We start from the raw sequence: 16673 nt of genomic DNA on the forward strand, positions 1-16673 counted from the left end.
AATTCCATTAGCTTTGCTGTAGTTCATAGAAAATTAATCTTTTAATCTTTTCTCAGTGATGTCATCATAAGATATTACAGTGGAAGGGGAAGTAGGCTATTGTATGATTTTTTACATAGTGTGTGTTAATGGCTATAATCTCTAATTTTGTGTTTAGCCCACAGCCACCCCACTCTTGACCTAGAAACTGCAAACTGCAGCATTTCTGAAAGAACTGGATCAATAATGGCAATTATTGTGTTTATTGAGGATGTATCAGGTACTCAGGTGGGATCGTAAACCTGCCCGTGCTGTGGCCCTGGCCCAGGGTGGTGTGTCCCTGTGCAGTCCTCCTGGACCAGGGCTGAATAGCGTTTTGTTTATTGTTCAGCCCAGATCTGTCCAATATTCAATGTTGGTTGAATTACTTTTTTGGCATTTGAACATAAATGTTGTAATGGAGCTGAATAAACCCAATGAGTGTTTTCAATGCATTGTTTTTATGGGATTATTATAGTTTACACAATGTGTTTATAGATACATTATTAAGTGTTGTTGTATTTCTTATAGTAGAATTCTCTCAGTTCAAGGAAATTAGTTTAATTAAACTAATCAATTAATTGAACATGAAAACTGTGTAGAAGTGTGTAGAACTAAAAGTGTTAAGTTGTGGTTAGTGATAGATTTAAGTCGGGTTGAAGTCGTATCAAGCAGTGCCCACAAAATGAAGTTATTGCAATGCATGGCTTTTAAGTTACATAAATAAAGTTACTCAATTTAAGTATTGCACACTCAGAATAAACAAGTTACTCTAACTCGCCTTCTTAGGTTTACTTTACTTGATTTTTCTGTTTGCATACTTTTTTAAAGCAAAGCCAACTTATTTTATAGTGTTGGGTTTCATAGTCTTGAACAAAGCAAAGGCGAAAGTATTTCATTTTCCCCTTCTTCCCTTCTTGGAAAGATGTTGCACTTGCCAAGGAGCTGCCAGCTAGGTTATTTAGGGCAGTGGCATATGGTACTGTTTATCAATATCCTGTTGAATTATTCTGCATGTGACCACAATAGTCAAATTGGATGGGGGGGATACCGCGTTGCAGCGGGCTAGTATCATCATAAGCACATTGCCAGAAAACATTTAAGCAGTCTATCTGCTGAAACCCTGTAAGCTTGTGTATAGTTCTCTGGTGCATTTTAGTTTTCCTGTATTACGAACGGACGTTTCTGTCTGTCTCGCTGTCAGTGCCGTAAGCAGTATGCAGGTTGATTCTTTGTTTCAACGCTACCTGTCCAGCCGTATATGGTATTAATAACTGAACGGCTGTTGACACCGTGCAGGAGCGTTACCGGGGAAGAGCGCGGCAGGTCGCGGGTGTTTAGATAATGACACGGCCGCGGGTCACCTGCCAGTCTCCTTTTATCTCCTGCGAGTGAACAGCCCTCATATTTCCTCTGGTTTCAGATGGCGCCCTCGGGCACCTGTCATTCATTCACCGTGTCCAGTTCCAAATGTCACCGTTTTATGTTTTTGAAATATTCAAAATTTTAAAACGATCTTTAACAGGTAACTTTAAGCCTGTCGTCTTAATTACTGGTAACATAAAATTTGATTGTGTTACACGTACCGGGCGTGGTACGCATAGACAGTGATATTTTTAAATATCTGGAAAACAGTCACAAAAATGAAGAGGCAGTTAGACTTGACCTGTTTTCATGAAGAATATACTCATACCCTCCACGACTGGCTTCTAGATGCAAGTAGTCGATATACACAAGCTCTAGAGGGAAGTTGGATGTGATGTGGCGCATAGGAGCTCGGACGTGTGTGACAGACTTCTTTGACTTGATGCATGGACATTTTCGAGTGACATACTCTTCGATTTCTTTTGCCATAAAGGGCCAGTAAAATCTCTCCCTCGCGAGGTGAAGCACCTTCTCCCTGCCCACATTGCCCATCTCATTATGTAGCTGTTTCAGAGCTAGTGTCCTGTATTTTAGAGGGAGGACTATCTGCTTGTGTTGCCTAGTTCGTCTATAGAGAATGTTATCTTCAAGGTACAGCCTGCTCCACTCATGGAACAGCTTCCGTGTGGCTCCACTTACAGCTTGGCGTATGTCATCTCTGAGTGTTGTGTCTGACTCTTTTAGCTCTACTATCTTGCCTATTGCTTCATCTTCTCTTTGCGCATTCACAAGGTCGTCGTGGCTGATGGTTGGTAGGCGGGGACAAGACTTCTGGTGAGGGTCTGGGTGAGAGATGTTGAGTGCAGCCACCCAAGCCACATCTTTCCGTGCCACGGCCTGACTTCCATCCCACGTAGTTCGCACTGCCTCACTTGAGAACTCCTCCGTGCAGGTTATGCCGTACTTCTCCATGTCCAGGGGGAGGCGAGACAGTGTATCGGCGTCCACATTCAGCTTTCCCGGCCTATACTTGATGTTGAATCAAAAATCTGAGAGTTCTCCAACCCACCGATGACCGACAGCGTTGAGTTTTGCCGTGCTCATGACATAGGTCAGCGGATTGTTGTCCGTGTACACGGTGAAGTGTGGGGCGTAGTACAGGTAGTCACGGAATTTTTCACACACCGCCCACTTTAAGGCCAGGAACTCCAGTTTCCCACTGTGCAGATGGTAATTGCGTTCCGCTGGTGTTAAAGTCCTTGAGCTATAGCCCACCACTCTCAGTTTTCCATCCTGGGGCTGATATAGAACCGCTCCTAGGCCCTGATCTGACGTGTCTGTATGCAAGGTAAAGGGCTGATTGAAGTCTGGGTATGCCAAGACAAGTGGGTTTGTGAGGAGGGAGACAAGTTGTTCAAGGGCCTCCTGATGCTCCAGGGTCCAATCTACGGGCTCTCGGGAGGGCAGCTGGGGACGTTTGGCGTTTCTTCCACGTGTTGGGACTGAGGCTTTCCCTGTCGTTGTTTGAAGAAGCTCGTAGATCGGTCTGGCGATCCGGGAGAAGTCCTGGACATACGACCGGTAATATCCCAGGAACCCAGTGAGTTTCCTCACATCTCCAACTGTCTGTGGGATCTTGCTTGTCAGGGCTCTTACTGCTTCAAGGTCTTGTGGGTCTATTTTCACTCCTTCAACTGAAACAAGACGACCCACATACCTGACTTCTTGTTTGAAGAGCTCGCACTTTTCAGGTCTCAGTTTCACGCCGTGGTGCTGGAGAGCCTGGAGAACTTTGCGGAGGGCTTCTACATGTTCATACTGCGCTGAAACGCTGCTGGGGCATTCGACAGTCCAAATGGGATACGAACCCATTCATAGAGGCCCCATGGTGTTGTGAAGGCAGTGAAGTGGCGTGACCTCTCGGCAACAAAGCCCTGATGGTAGGCTTTACCTTGGTCCAAGATACTAAACCAGGCATAGCCCCCCAGCGTGTCTGTCAGGTCCTGTATCCTGGGCAGCGGGTGTCTGTCGTGGACAGTCTTCTTGTTCAGGAGGCGGTAGTCGATGCATAGACGCAGGCTGTCATCTTTCTTCCTGACGCAGACGACTGGAGCAGCATAGGGGGATTTGGATTTGACTATCCAGCCTTTCAGCAACAGTTCCTGTATGTACTCCTTTACTTCTTGGAACAATGGCTTTGGGATAGATGATTAAGTCCTCTGCACAGGTATGTTGTCTGTGAGATTGATGGTCATCTGAAGGTTCTTGATGCACCTGATGTCATTGTCGTCACGTGCAAAAGCTCCGGCTTCTTCACCAAGCATTTTGCTAACTTTTGCCCTCTGCTCCTCATCCAGGTGACCAAGATCGATGGGAGGTTGCCATGGAGACGGGCTGCTCTCAGCAGGTGCTGAGCTCACACTGTTGACGGTTGTTGTGGGTTTGGGTGTTTCAGATTGGTCTGTTGTGATCACCTTTTCAACACGGTGGATGCTGCCCAGGGCCATCTTTCTTGGCAGGGTGACTGCATGTTTTGTGTTGTTCCCCACGGGTACAGATACATATGGTCTCCTTGGATTTTGCACCTCTAGCAGACCTTCACCGACATCCAGCTCTGTCAGTTGTACATTGGTGTCATCAGGCTCCAAGAGGAAGACAGAGTCACGCAGTTCCATGTTGGAGGGAACTTGACACTTGATCCAGGCTACTTGTCCTGCTGGAATGACTGTGTCTTGTTTTCCTGTCCGTAGGTGCCCACACAACACAGAAGGTTGGTCGGTCTGAATGAAGTTCACGAGCAGCTCAGCGTTCTCTGCTGGTATCAACATGGAGTTACAGAGCAGAGCAGTGAGGGTTGGTATCAGCTTTTCAGGTTGATTCTGTATCATTACCTCCAGTACGTTGAACCCCAGTAATGGCTGTTTGAGGGTCAAACTGCTTACAAGAAAGGGCACAGTGATTGACAGAGTCGGATTCTCATTCCCCATCAAATTGACTGTCAGAGCAATCCAACCATCGAATGGAAGGATGTCACCGTTTACTGCATAAACTTGTAATTCTTCATCTTCATTCATGATCTCGGTAAGGGGTCTGATTGTGACATGAGGTAAGTACTTGTTCTTCCAGTCTCTGCTGACTATGCTCACTTGAGCTCCTGTGTCTAACAGAGCACTGACTACCAAACCATTTAGGTTACACTGGGTGAGAGGCCTTTTGCCTATGAGCTTCGATAGCCGTTCACTCTTGGTGCCAGGTAGGTCATGGGTAAGTGTCTCAGTTGTCTTACTTGGTTGTTTCTGTCTCTGATTTTCTGTTACTTTATCTTCTGTTTGCGTGTTAACTTTAGTCTCTCTTTCTTTTTCAGACGGACCAGAAGGATTTGTGTTTGGTTGGGACTGTAGTTGGGACCCGGTCACTGTTTGTCCCCCGACAGGGACCGGTTGAAGTTTCCCTGACGTGATGGTCTCTTTAGACAGCCCGCTAATCTGTGGTCTTCTGAACCGCAGCAGAAACAGTGTTTACAGTCTGTACGGTTGTCTTTGACACAGTTGGCGAAACCAAATGGTCTGTCTCTCCTGTTCTGTCTGGTTTGTTCTGGCTTTTGTGTCGGGGTTGACCGTTGTTGTTGCATGAGCTCAACAAGGGTGGTAAGCTTCTCCACCTTCTCGGTCAAGTTCTTGATCACGTCTTCTTTGATTGCAGTTTACCTGGTTGAAACCAGCACAACCACAAGATGCAAGTTACGTGTTTGCACTTACACGGAACAGGGTCATGTTCCTTGGCTGTCTCTTAAATGTGTGAAACTGATTATGGAGAGTGTGACAGTCCACCCCGTATTTTTTACGTTATTCAGATGGGTTGAAAGCCGAGTGGGCAATGGGCAGAGAAGGGACCACAGCTGATAAATGTCATAATGCAAGCAAATATTAAAGACAGCAAAAAAATCAGGGATTATGAACATCCAGCAGTCCGGAAGGAGAAACTAAACTAATGAGTCCCTCAATAATTGTAATGCTTGGGCATGGCATATTACCAGTTCATATCGAATTCAGAAGTCAGCCTCCTGCCTGTGACATAAGCCGACTGATGTTGGATAGACTCTTATAGCAGAGCTAATTTCACCTAAATGATGTCCTATCGATTACCAAGCGTCTGCAGCACTGAGAGACCGGCTACAAGCCAGATGGAGATGCGCCTGAAGCTGGCTGGGTGCACATATGCATACACGAGGCATGCATGCACAAACGCATGCTTAAACAGTTACATGCAAAAGTAATGGGATGGTGGCCATTTTGTGTTGCTGTCTTGACACTGTGCTCCAACACATCGCATTTGTAATAAAACAAACAATATGACATTCAAGTGCAGACTGCAGCTTTAATTTGAGGGTGTTTACATCGATATTGGGTGAACCATGTAGGAATTGCAGCCCTCTTATACATATTTATTAAATGATTCAGCAGGCAGAAACTCGACTCTCCGCCAATTTGGAGAGGCCACCTGCTCTCCCCGAGGAACAGGGAACAGGGCTGGGAGGGAATGGAAAAGGAGTCTTAAAAGATTAGTCTTTCTGTAGATCAGATGCATTTTCACCTGAATTGCAGCGTTTACTCAGTGTTACTGGCTGACTAGCTTTTGCAGAAGACCAAATTTGGAACTCACCTTTAAAATGTCGCCCATAATTATTTTCAGGCCCGGTTGTTTTATAGAATGGAAACCAAAATGCAATGCGTGAGGAATGTGTCCTGCCGTTCAGCTGTAGGCAGTATTTTAAAATTATTTTGCAGTAATTCTTTTAAGAGTAATATAATTTGTAGTAGTACGTGGTGCAAGTTATCATGGGAAGGTAGCTCACCTTGAGTCCTTGAATTTGACTATGGTAAAGAAAACTCATTGCAACACTGTCAGAGAGCATGTTTCAGAAGAGCTGTGGAAAATGCAAAACATTTGGCATAATTAAAAAGAAGAGCAATGCAGTGGGGAAAAAACACATATAATACCTGTATGGAAAAAAACAGAAACTAAATTGTATCTTTCCTGATGTGGTGCTTTAGTGTTGTATAAAATCAGTCCGAAGACACTAAAAACCTCTGGTTAATATTATTTTGGGCAAAATGATTTATTATTCATGAGGTGAAAAGCAAAAAATCCCCATAAGTAATAAAGATCTCCTGCATAATAAAGCAAATCTTTATCCATCTATGTATCAGATGTGAAGCTGACCTAAGCAAAACCAAGCTAAAGATGCAATGGATACCATGACCCTGTGTATCAGGGTTGCTGAATGCACAATACAGATAAATAACCGCATACATTTTTGTAATGCGAGAACGCTCCTGAACGCCGAGCAACAGACTGCAGTTTGCAGTGGAGTGGTGCGACCCTGTGGGGGCGCTGTTTCTCTCTCCCAGCCCCCAGGACACGAACTGTGTCCGCTCGGTACGGCTGCAGATGTTGCCGTGGCATCCAGCCGCTGCCGTCATCACTCAGTGTTGGTACCTGAAGCCCCCCCCCCTCCTTGGAAAATGACCACTCCCCCAACAGCAGGCCTGTGGCAGCTTTTGAAGTGTTTATATCCACAGTCTAGACAGAAATAGTGCAGGCAGTCATTCTGTTTACAGGCCCTTCTGTAACGAGGAAAGACTATTACCCAGCATGGGAAGGGCCACAGGAGTTCAGGGCCACAAGCTATAAGGCCCTCTGTCACAGGTAAGGGCTGTGAAATTGATGCAGTAATTGTAGGTAAGAATCGCTACCGTGTCTAGGGAGGCTGAATTATCCAGCTGAGTTCTGTTTTGGCCAAAGGGTTGTTTATGTCAAGAGCAGCAGCTGCCACAGGGAGACTCATAAATCCACGCGCATGAGCTTTGGGTAATTACCTTTCATGGTATAGACAGGAAAAATAATGTATTCTTATGAAATGTGTCGAGCAAAAAAAAATAAAAACTACGTTTGACACGCTGCTCAAAATAAACAACACGGTGAAAGGAGCGCTGGGGGTAGGAAATGGGTGTTTTTTTTGGCTCGGTAAAATGCCATGAATTTTTAATCGCTGCATGGCAGACAGACTTTGGTTTGCGAGCTTTTGTAACGGCTGCTCGGGCCGATTTAACCCCACAGCCCTTCTGACTCACACCTGAGGCCTGCGCTGGGAGAAGAGGGCCATCGGTACGTCTGTCTGTCCGTCCACTGTCCACAGGTGGGAGCTCATCTCTGGGGTAACCGCTCAGCTGCTGAACCTCCAGGACAGATGGGCTGACCTCCAGCAGGGTGGCTAAAGCTTGCTATTGGGGCAGGTGAATCCTGCCAAGAGATATGCTTGTATCTCTTGGTCTCCAACGGTAATACATTTGGATTCGTACCCAATGGTTACCGTCAGCAACTCAGATTGCTTGGACCCAGGAGCTTCTTGTAAATGTGTGTTAGTGTACTTGAGGCACATAACACATCATGGTTCCATTTCCATCTTAAGAAGGTCAATAGAAGGAATCAATTTTGTTCCATGGAAAATGCTTCATTGCAGGCTTTAGATAATGTGATAACGTGGCTCTCTGCAAGCCGGCATGTGGGTGTTTCCATGTGTGAATAGGATTGTGTGCGCATGTCTGCGTGAGTGTGTGTGTGTGTGTGTGTGTAAGTGTGTTTGTACATGCATCCTCAGTGAATGTCTGCATTTTGGATATTAAATTAAGCTTGAGCTTTTTTAATTGTAAGTGACTTCACTAAGTACTTTCAATCATAGTAGGTCTATGAAGAGCTGTGTCCAAGGCACCCTTCAGATTAACCAATAGGACATCCCAAACCCAATTGCTGATACCAAGGGCCCAATCAGGACAGAATATTATCACACAAGCAATGTGCGCCTGTGTGCTCCAGGAATCTGAAAGCTTGCTGTTGATGACCACTAAAAGAAAAAAAAAAATGATACAGACTCTCCTCTCTTAGTGGAGCTTCTTAAGGCCACTGCAATAGTTCCCATTTACTTCCTCCCCTCTCTCCCGCTGGCTTTGATGCCTTAATAAGTCACTCCCCGTTGACTTAGATGTTCATCTTGCATACTGTGTGTGCGTGAGTGCGAGCGTGCTTCAGTGAGTCTTTCTGTGTGGCCTATAAAAATTTATGCTCTCCATTCTTTACTTAACAAAATCACTGTGCGGCATTTCCCTGGCCTTCCCTGGGCTGTGTGTGTGTGTGTGTGTGTGTGTGTGTGCGGGCACGCGCGCGCATATTTTCTGACAATGCAGTAAAGTAATAATTAAGCGGATGCACTCCAAGGCATTAGAGTATCGATCAGTCCTCTGACGTGGCTTTATTGATTGTGGGTTCAGCAAAAACGAGAGGAGGGGGACCGAGTGAGGACATGGCTGTAGGCTACACGGATCCGCTTCTAAGAAGAACGCGCTGAAGAAACGAGCAGGAGGAACAAACTACCAAAGGCGGCAGCACGCTTCCTTCCTGCTCCCGGCAATTGTGTTACATCTCCCCTCAGAGCTCGGAAAATGTTGATGTTTCATCACCGCCAAAGGAGGAATTATTGCATTGTGTGAGTAAGAAAGCATGACGTCCTGTTTGAGAAAATGACTGCGACACGAACCCTTTATAAACAGAGACGAGCGCAAACCGAAGTAGCCTGGCCTGATCATGATCAAAGGAACGTCTGCGAAATGTCAAAATATAAAAGTCAAAAAGGCATGTCCCTGTCTTATGAAACACTTCTGATTGTATTCCATTATTTATCTGCTTCGCGTATACTCTTAACTAGGGCAGCTTGCCTTGCATTATTCATGTAGGCCTGCTCGGCGTGCCGCTAAACGGTTACTGAAACAGGACAGGTTAAATGCCGGGGGGCTTCCACAGCAGTCCCAATATTGGAGCTGAAGCTAAAACCTCTGGATACTGGTATACTGGTCTATTAATGTTTTAAATGTATCTGCCTCGCTCATTGTCAGTCCATGTCATTTTTTCTTTTGCTTACTTCACGAGATTCTATTAAAATGTGTGAGGCTTGTACTGTGGGTGTAAGGTTGCGGAGGTGCGGAGAGCCAGGTGCGACTAAGGGGGTGACCCCTTGTAAGCGGACCCACAAACGAGCCCGCCACTAAGACCCCGGGGGGGTAGAGGAGACAGCACTGTACACGGAGACAACTCCGCACAAATAAAAGGAAGAGCCCCAAATAACGGCTCAGAAAATAAAAACCAGGGCGAAAATCACAAACAAAAAATGAGTGCGTAAAGGCTAGCACTACTGCCCCGGACCGGGGAAAACCCAAAATAAAAGTACAACCCAGTATAAAAGACTGGGCTAACGAAAATAAAGACTCAGGAGTCGCAGCTCCGAAAAAACACACAAACCAAAATACAAAATACCGGGGACAACGTCCCTCACCCACGGACTCACACGAGCCGAAAACAAAACGAAACAAAGAACAAAAAGGACCTACAGGAAGGCGGCTGCAGTGTACACACACTAACGCGCAGACCCCTTCCTTACCTTTTCTGAACACAGAACCAGCACAATACCTGACTCGAATGCTGAGTCTTACCATGTGCTAATACCGGCTAGGTGGCAGAGCGAACAGTGACACCGAAGCGACGACTGAGGGGAAATGCGGGCTTTAAGTACCTTCAGGAGGTAGACATCATGTAAGCACTAATGACCATCAGGTGAAAGTAATAAGCCACCTGATGGCCACAACCAGTACTACCTCCAACCCTGACAGTGGGTGATTTTTAGTTTGTAATACCTTCTCTCAGTTCATAAGTAGGGATCCGCAGTAATGCACTTGCATGGTTATTTTTCTGTCAAAGGTATTTTTTTAAGGTACCCAAGAAAGATTCACTGAGAACCATATACCCAAGAAAATGACTTTGGACATGAAATATGTTGTACATAAAAACACTGTTTCCTGGCAAATCCTACCACCAAGCAGGTTCCAAAGGACTCTCCTAATGTAATTAGTCATTTTAGCTCCAAATATGCTGGTATATCCACTAGTACTGGGCTGAAACTGTATGAATCTCAGAGGGCTCTAAATGTAAATAAATGTAAGGGAGCAGGTACATGCAGTAACGAGTGACCAGAAGCAAGGCCTTTTCCCTTTCACACGGAGACCTAAAGTAACAGCCTAGCACTGCCTGTTTCACCTACACAAGTTATTAGTTTGCAAGCAAACAAGGAAAAGCCCATTGTTGACTTGTGTGTGCTGTAAGCGAAGACATTTAGAGGATGTTAAGGCAGGTCAGTTGCTGACAATGGCGCAGAATAATGTTCGCTCTACATCCCTAGGCTGCACATAGCTAATAAAACATAACACTCTTGTGAACAAAGAGGTGGCTGCAGCCCACAGGTCATACAAACCTTCCGATGGTAAAAAGCAGGTGGTAAAGGGGTATCATTGAACCATCAATGGCTTTGCCCAACGTGGTTGTCCCAAAAAAAGGATGGGGCGGCAACAATTTTGTGTAAATGTGTGATGTATGACTGCCGTCAGTGAAAGTGATTCCCCTTACCAACTGTGGGAGAGATCTCTCTGGTGCAGCTGGATGAAGACAGCCAGGCTAAAACTGCCTCATATATAGCCTCTATGAGTTTAGGGTCATACCTGTAGGGTTGAAGAATGCACCAGCAAGGATACATTTGGCAACCTGTCATGTGTGGTGGAAAATTCCTCAAGTACAGAGACCACCAGCTCCGTTCTACATCTGACGTGAATGGTAAATGGATTGCATTTATATAGCGCTTTTATCCACTTTACAATTGATGCCTCTCATTCACACACACACACTCATACACTCATATGACCTCCCGTGCTAATATTGCCCTTGCTCCTGGTCACTCCCACTGACGCTGTGGGGCAGTGTAGCCCTGTTCCCGCTATGTCCCACTCACACAGTGGGGCAGTGTAGCCCTGTTCCGGGTCACTCCCACTGACGCAGTGGGGCAGTGTAGCCCTGTTCCGGGTCACTCCCGCTGACGCAGTGGGGCAGTGTAGCCCTGTTCCGGGTCACTCCCGCTGATGCAGTGGGGCAGTGTAGCCCTGTTCCGGGTCACTCCCGCTGATGCAGTGGGGCAGTGTAGCCCTGTTCCGGGTCACTCCCGCTGACGCAGTGGGGCAGTGTAGCCCTCTCTCCTCTCTGCCTCGGTAAAAGATATGCCAGTCTTGTCACTCAGCATGGTTCCAGCACCCGCAATATTTCACTCCCGTGTGACATCAGCGTTTTTTGTGTTTGGCTGCCAGTTGGCAGTGAGTCAAGAGGGAAGGGATTGCCTGCCGGGGGGGGGGGGGGGGGGGGGGGTGTGTGAGTGTGTGTGGGGATAGTGGGTGTGAGTGTGTGTGGAGCATTGGGGGGGTGTCTGTGTGGAGGGGGGCAGTGGGGGTGAGTGTGTGTGTGTGTGGAGGGGGGGCAGTGGGGGTGAGTGTGTGTGTGTAGAGGGGAGGCAGTGGGGGTGAGTGTGTGTGTGTGTAGAGGGGGGGCAGTGGGGGTGAGTGTGTGTGTGTAGAGGGGAGGCAGTGGGGGTGAGTGTGTGTGTGTGTAGAGGGGAGGCAGTGGGGGTGAGTGTGTGTGTGTGTGTGTGTGTGGAGGGGGGGCAGTGGGGGTGAGTGTGTGTGTGTAGAGGGGAGGCAGTGGGGGTGAGTGTGTGTGTGTGTGTGTGTGTGTGGGGGGGGGGCAGTGGGGGTGAGTGTGTGTGTGGAGGGGGGGCAGTGGGGGTGTGTTTGTGTGTGGGGGTGAGTCTGTGTGTGTGTGTGTAGGGGGGGGGCAGTAGGGGAGTGAGTTTGTGTGTGTCTGTGTGGGGGTGAGTGTGTGTGAGTGTGTGGGATGTGTGTGGAGGGGATAGTGTCCTCTCTCACAACAACAGCCATCATTTGAAGTTTGAGGCTTCAGAAGACACCCAGCCATGGCAGGTTACTTCATATTTAGCTTAAGTTTACTGGTCCTTACAATAAATGTTGATCAATTCATTATTGGTTTCTCCAACAAAACGCTTTGCTGAATTAGTGCTTTAGGCTTTTAATTCAAATTAAAGCTTCGAAAGGCACTCTATAAATATAACAGACCTGTGGAAAGTGAAACATTTAGCAGAGCTGACACCAGGCCTTTGGCCCTTGTAAAGATGATTCATACTTCCTCCTCATGTGCTTTTGGGTAAATCTTAAGGCTATTACTCATTGCAACATTTCAGGCTTCATTTAGGCGAAAATTCCCTTTAGGAAGGGATTTAGTTTTTTCAATTTTGTTGAGTACACCACCCCTGGCACAATTCCTCATAGTGAAAATTTGAGAACCCACTTCATTTAATGAATGTAGCAAAGGGCTCACATTAGCATTAGTGGACCTGTTACCCATTCTGTCCCTGTGCTGAGAGAGAAGCCCAACACGCAATTTTTATTTAAGGCTCTATGAAAATAATGATATGACAGTACAACTATAAAGAGATGAACTATAACTATAATGTGATAAATTCATTAGCTATCTGGTAGTTGAGACCACATGTCCATTCACAGGTTTACTGCTTATTTTATATATTTAGCAGAGATGACCCACAAATGACATGCTCATATGAGCGTGACTAAGTGTGTTGCTCAGTGTGGTACACAGTGGTAATGGACAGTATAGGATTAAGCTCTGACCCCTGGCAATGGGTGGAACCCAGGCCAAACCAAGTTCAGAGGTCAAAGGTCATAGTGAGTCGGGGTCTGAGGATGCACCTGGGGTGGCAGTGCCCCGTTGGTGTCAGTGACATGCGCATGACCCCCTGACCCCCTGACCTCTTTTCCCTCCAACTCCCAACATGCTCACACCATGTAACTCATCCAAGAGCATGCAGTCAAAGAGCCAGTGGCACAGTATACACAAAGGGCATCAACTCTGCACTATTCACACCTCATAACCCATTCAATAACTATTATGTTAATGATGATGATTATTCTTATTTTTATTCTTATTATTAGTAGTATTAAAAGTATAATGCTACTACTCTTAATAAATTAATATGTGAAATTGCAAATAAGTACACACACACACACACACACACACACACCAGTCCCTGCCATTTCATACCTGAATCATTGTGATGGTCCTTGGAACAACAAAACTGTGTAATATGTTTTTACGACTGACATCAGAATTATGTTCAGACTCATTTGAGATGGAAAATGAGAAATCACAAACAGACACACACATTTGATCACACATCTTTAAATTCCAGGGTATTATTTTTAGTTACCACTTGTGGTTTAGTTTAGTTGGCTTTAGTAAGATATCAAGATACTCATAAATTACTTAGCAAAGTGAATGGGTTTATAATAAGGGATACATATTCAGTGAATAGACACTCAGTAAGCAATTTATTAGGTAGACCAGTACACCAGCTTGTTAATGCAAATACTTAATCAGCCAATCATGTGGCACCAACTAAATTCATAAAAGCATGCAGACGTGGTCAAGAGGTTCAGCTGTTTTTCAGACCAAATGTCAGAATGGGGAAGAAATGTGATTTTGATCTCAGAAACTGCTGATCTCCTGGAAAAAAAAAAGAAATAAAACAAAAAACATCCAGTGAGCAGCAGTTCTGCGTGCAGACATGTGTTGTTTATCAGGGAGGTCAGAGGAGAAGGACCAGACTGGTTGAAGCTGACAGGAAGCTGACAGTAATGCAAATAACCATGCATTACAGCAGTGGTATGCAGAAGAGCATCTCTGTACACATGACATATCAAACCTTTAAGTTGATAGGCTACAGCAACAGAAGACCAATAAGTCTAATAAATACCTAATAAATTACTCATTCAGTGTATATACTGTACTGTACTGTACTCTTTTGTTGATTATTTGTTCTTTGCTTTAAATAAGTCTCAATGACGAGAAGGCTGTTGGCTTTGTCTAGATTTTGGAGGTTGCTTGAGTGCAAGCTGCCTTAGCTGTAGGTGTATTTATTTTAATAACTGTCTCGACACGTCTCATTCCCACTGCAACCTTCCTGCTCACCCCCAATTCAACTAAGGTGGGATGGAGATTAACTACACCCATGGGTGCATGTTTCAAACAAGATGTGAAACGATTCAGTGCTGTTCCTTTGGTTTGGAGGCCCTGTTGTTTGTGGCTGAATAGAAGAAGAGGCCTGTAGCGTAGTGGTTAAGGTAAATGACTGGGACACGCAAGGTCGGTGGCTCTAATTCCGGTGTGGTCACAATAAGATCTGCACAGCCGTTGGGCCCTTAACCCTGCATTGCTCCAGGGGGGGATTGTCTCCTGCTTAGTCTAATCAACTGTACGTCGCTCTGGATAAGAGCGCCTGAAATTTCCAATAATATAATATAATGGAATGTAAAAGAAGCTGAATGTAAGCCAATTAGATCGCAAAACTGACATAAACCTGCATGTCTTTAAAATTCAATTTAAATTAATGTCTCATTCCCACAGCATTGACAACTGTAAGACATCCAGTTAACAATGAACGTGGTACTCCCGAATGTATAATATGTAATCAAATACATAAGGAAAATGATTTAAAATGAATAAGGCACCCCACTCATTAATATATTGGGGTTAAGCTTTGTGGATCACGTATATGGAATTAATTAACTTTGGAATCCCATAGGCAATTCTTCCGCTCGCTCTCCTAGCGTGGTTCCATGAGTCACAGTTTTTTAATGCGCTGATTTCTGTTTTTCGGGGAAAGAATCTCATTCCCACGTCCTTAACTATTTCTTACAAGTGCACTCGATGAGTCACGCCCGTAGCTTGGGCTGTTCCGTATGTCACTGCAACTCATCAGCTGCATCAATTGGCTACAGCAACTGTCAGACATTCTAATTCACCAACCAGTTATGATTCTACTGTGGTTGTAGGCGGAATTCACAATCCGTAGAACTGACTACAGGCAAAGAGAAACACGCCGGGGTTGAGCGCAGACCGGTGTAGCGGAATGCGCGAAGATTATACTGGGTGGAATAACGAGAGCCCGTGAGATTTTTGTGAGAATTTTTGGCATTTGCGAAACTAATCAGAACATCTGAATTCTGAGTTTGCATTGCTAGAGCCGACTGACATTTTTATTTTTTATTTTGCACGTTATTTATGAAATGACAGCACGATATTTTTGAACGGACGGGACCTCAAACCATTAGTGAACCGGCTTGCGTTCACAATCAGCCGTTGAACAGTAGGCTACAATTTGATTGAAGGGTAAGTTACTCTGTCTACTGTTTCAAGTAGCCTATGGTTTTTATTTTTGAGCATTAGTCTGAATGCTGCAGCTAATATCAAAATAGACCGGTATCAAAGTACAGATTTGGTTTAATAGGCTATAGCTGTATATTGGCTTTTAGAGGCGTGCAATCCAATATTAATTTATTCCTCCATTGTTGTAATTTAACGTAGGCGAAGATAATAAAGATAAAATAATTATGACTGTGTTCCAGCTGTATTTAATCCAGTGCTGAACAGTTCGTTTGACATGTTTGTCAACTTTGTAGCCTCACGACCATTACAGGGGGCAAAATAAAATGTGAGTCACATTGTTTCCTTTTATATGTTAGCATATATGGCTGTGAATAAAGTCCAATTTCTGTCATTTCAGCTCATATCTTAAATATCTTAAAGGTGAATAACGCTTGAATAATGGTAAATGAGTAGACTATGTACACCGATCGACGGATCCGTCTGGTAGAAGGTGTATGACGTAACGACCTTAATTGTAAATAGCTAGGTGCAGCTATAGCCTACTTTACGACAGCAACAATGTGTCTGTTTTATGGGACTTCGTGGTACCGGGATGTGCCGGGAATGCGTGCGTATTCATATTCCTGTTCTATTTGCAAGTCATGGGTCGTACTGAAAAACATGTCTTCTGTTGATGAACGGAACATTGGAAAACTCATTATGCCGGTGCAAAATGTGAATTGTGTGCATAGCTGATGGTTTGCTGTTTCCTTCAGGGCGTTATATATCCGAAGTTGTGGCCTATACTCTGCTTATTTAACGTATTAAGTTTTACGTTGCTAAAACTATTCATAAGACAACGCGGCGAAACGTATTTAACGCCCAGAAGGGGCGGAAGGGGACAAATGTGTAGTCGTTTTAGCCGAGCTACTGTATATGCATAGAACTACATATGTCATGTGCTAATAATTTGTGGTGACAATGAAGGCTACATACTGAAGCGCCTTCTTCGAACTGCTGATATCGGTTGAAATGACCCTGTGGATTTATCAGCCGTCACTCACGACGTGTTATTTAACATTGCTGCCCCAGGGGAAAGCTCCAAATATAGCCGGTAACTTGTATAT

The 16673-nt window shown here is 45.1% G+C and overlaps 1 protein-coding gene across 2 annotated transcripts in view; it reads left to right on the forward strand.

Moving 5' to 3' along the window:
* Nucleotides 1–15286: 15286 nt before the first annotated feature.
* The window catches only part of LOC133115317 (inactive rhomboid protein 1-like), a 44795-nt gene continuing 43408 nt past the window's right edge, over nucleotides 15287–16673 (forward strand). For both annotated transcript variants that reach the window (XM_061225170.1, XM_061225171.1), the window contains exon 1: nucleotides 15287–15570. The gene's annotated coding sequence lies outside the window, so the exon portion shown is untranslated. The remainder of the gene's footprint in view (nucleotides 15571–16673) is intronic.

This window comes from Conger conger, chromosome 16 (assembly GCF_963514075.1).
Source record: "Conger conger chromosome 16, fConCon1.1, whole genome shotgun sequence".
Classification (NCBI taxonomy): domain Eukaryota; kingdom Metazoa; phylum Chordata; class Actinopteri; order Anguilliformes; family Congridae; genus Conger; species Conger conger.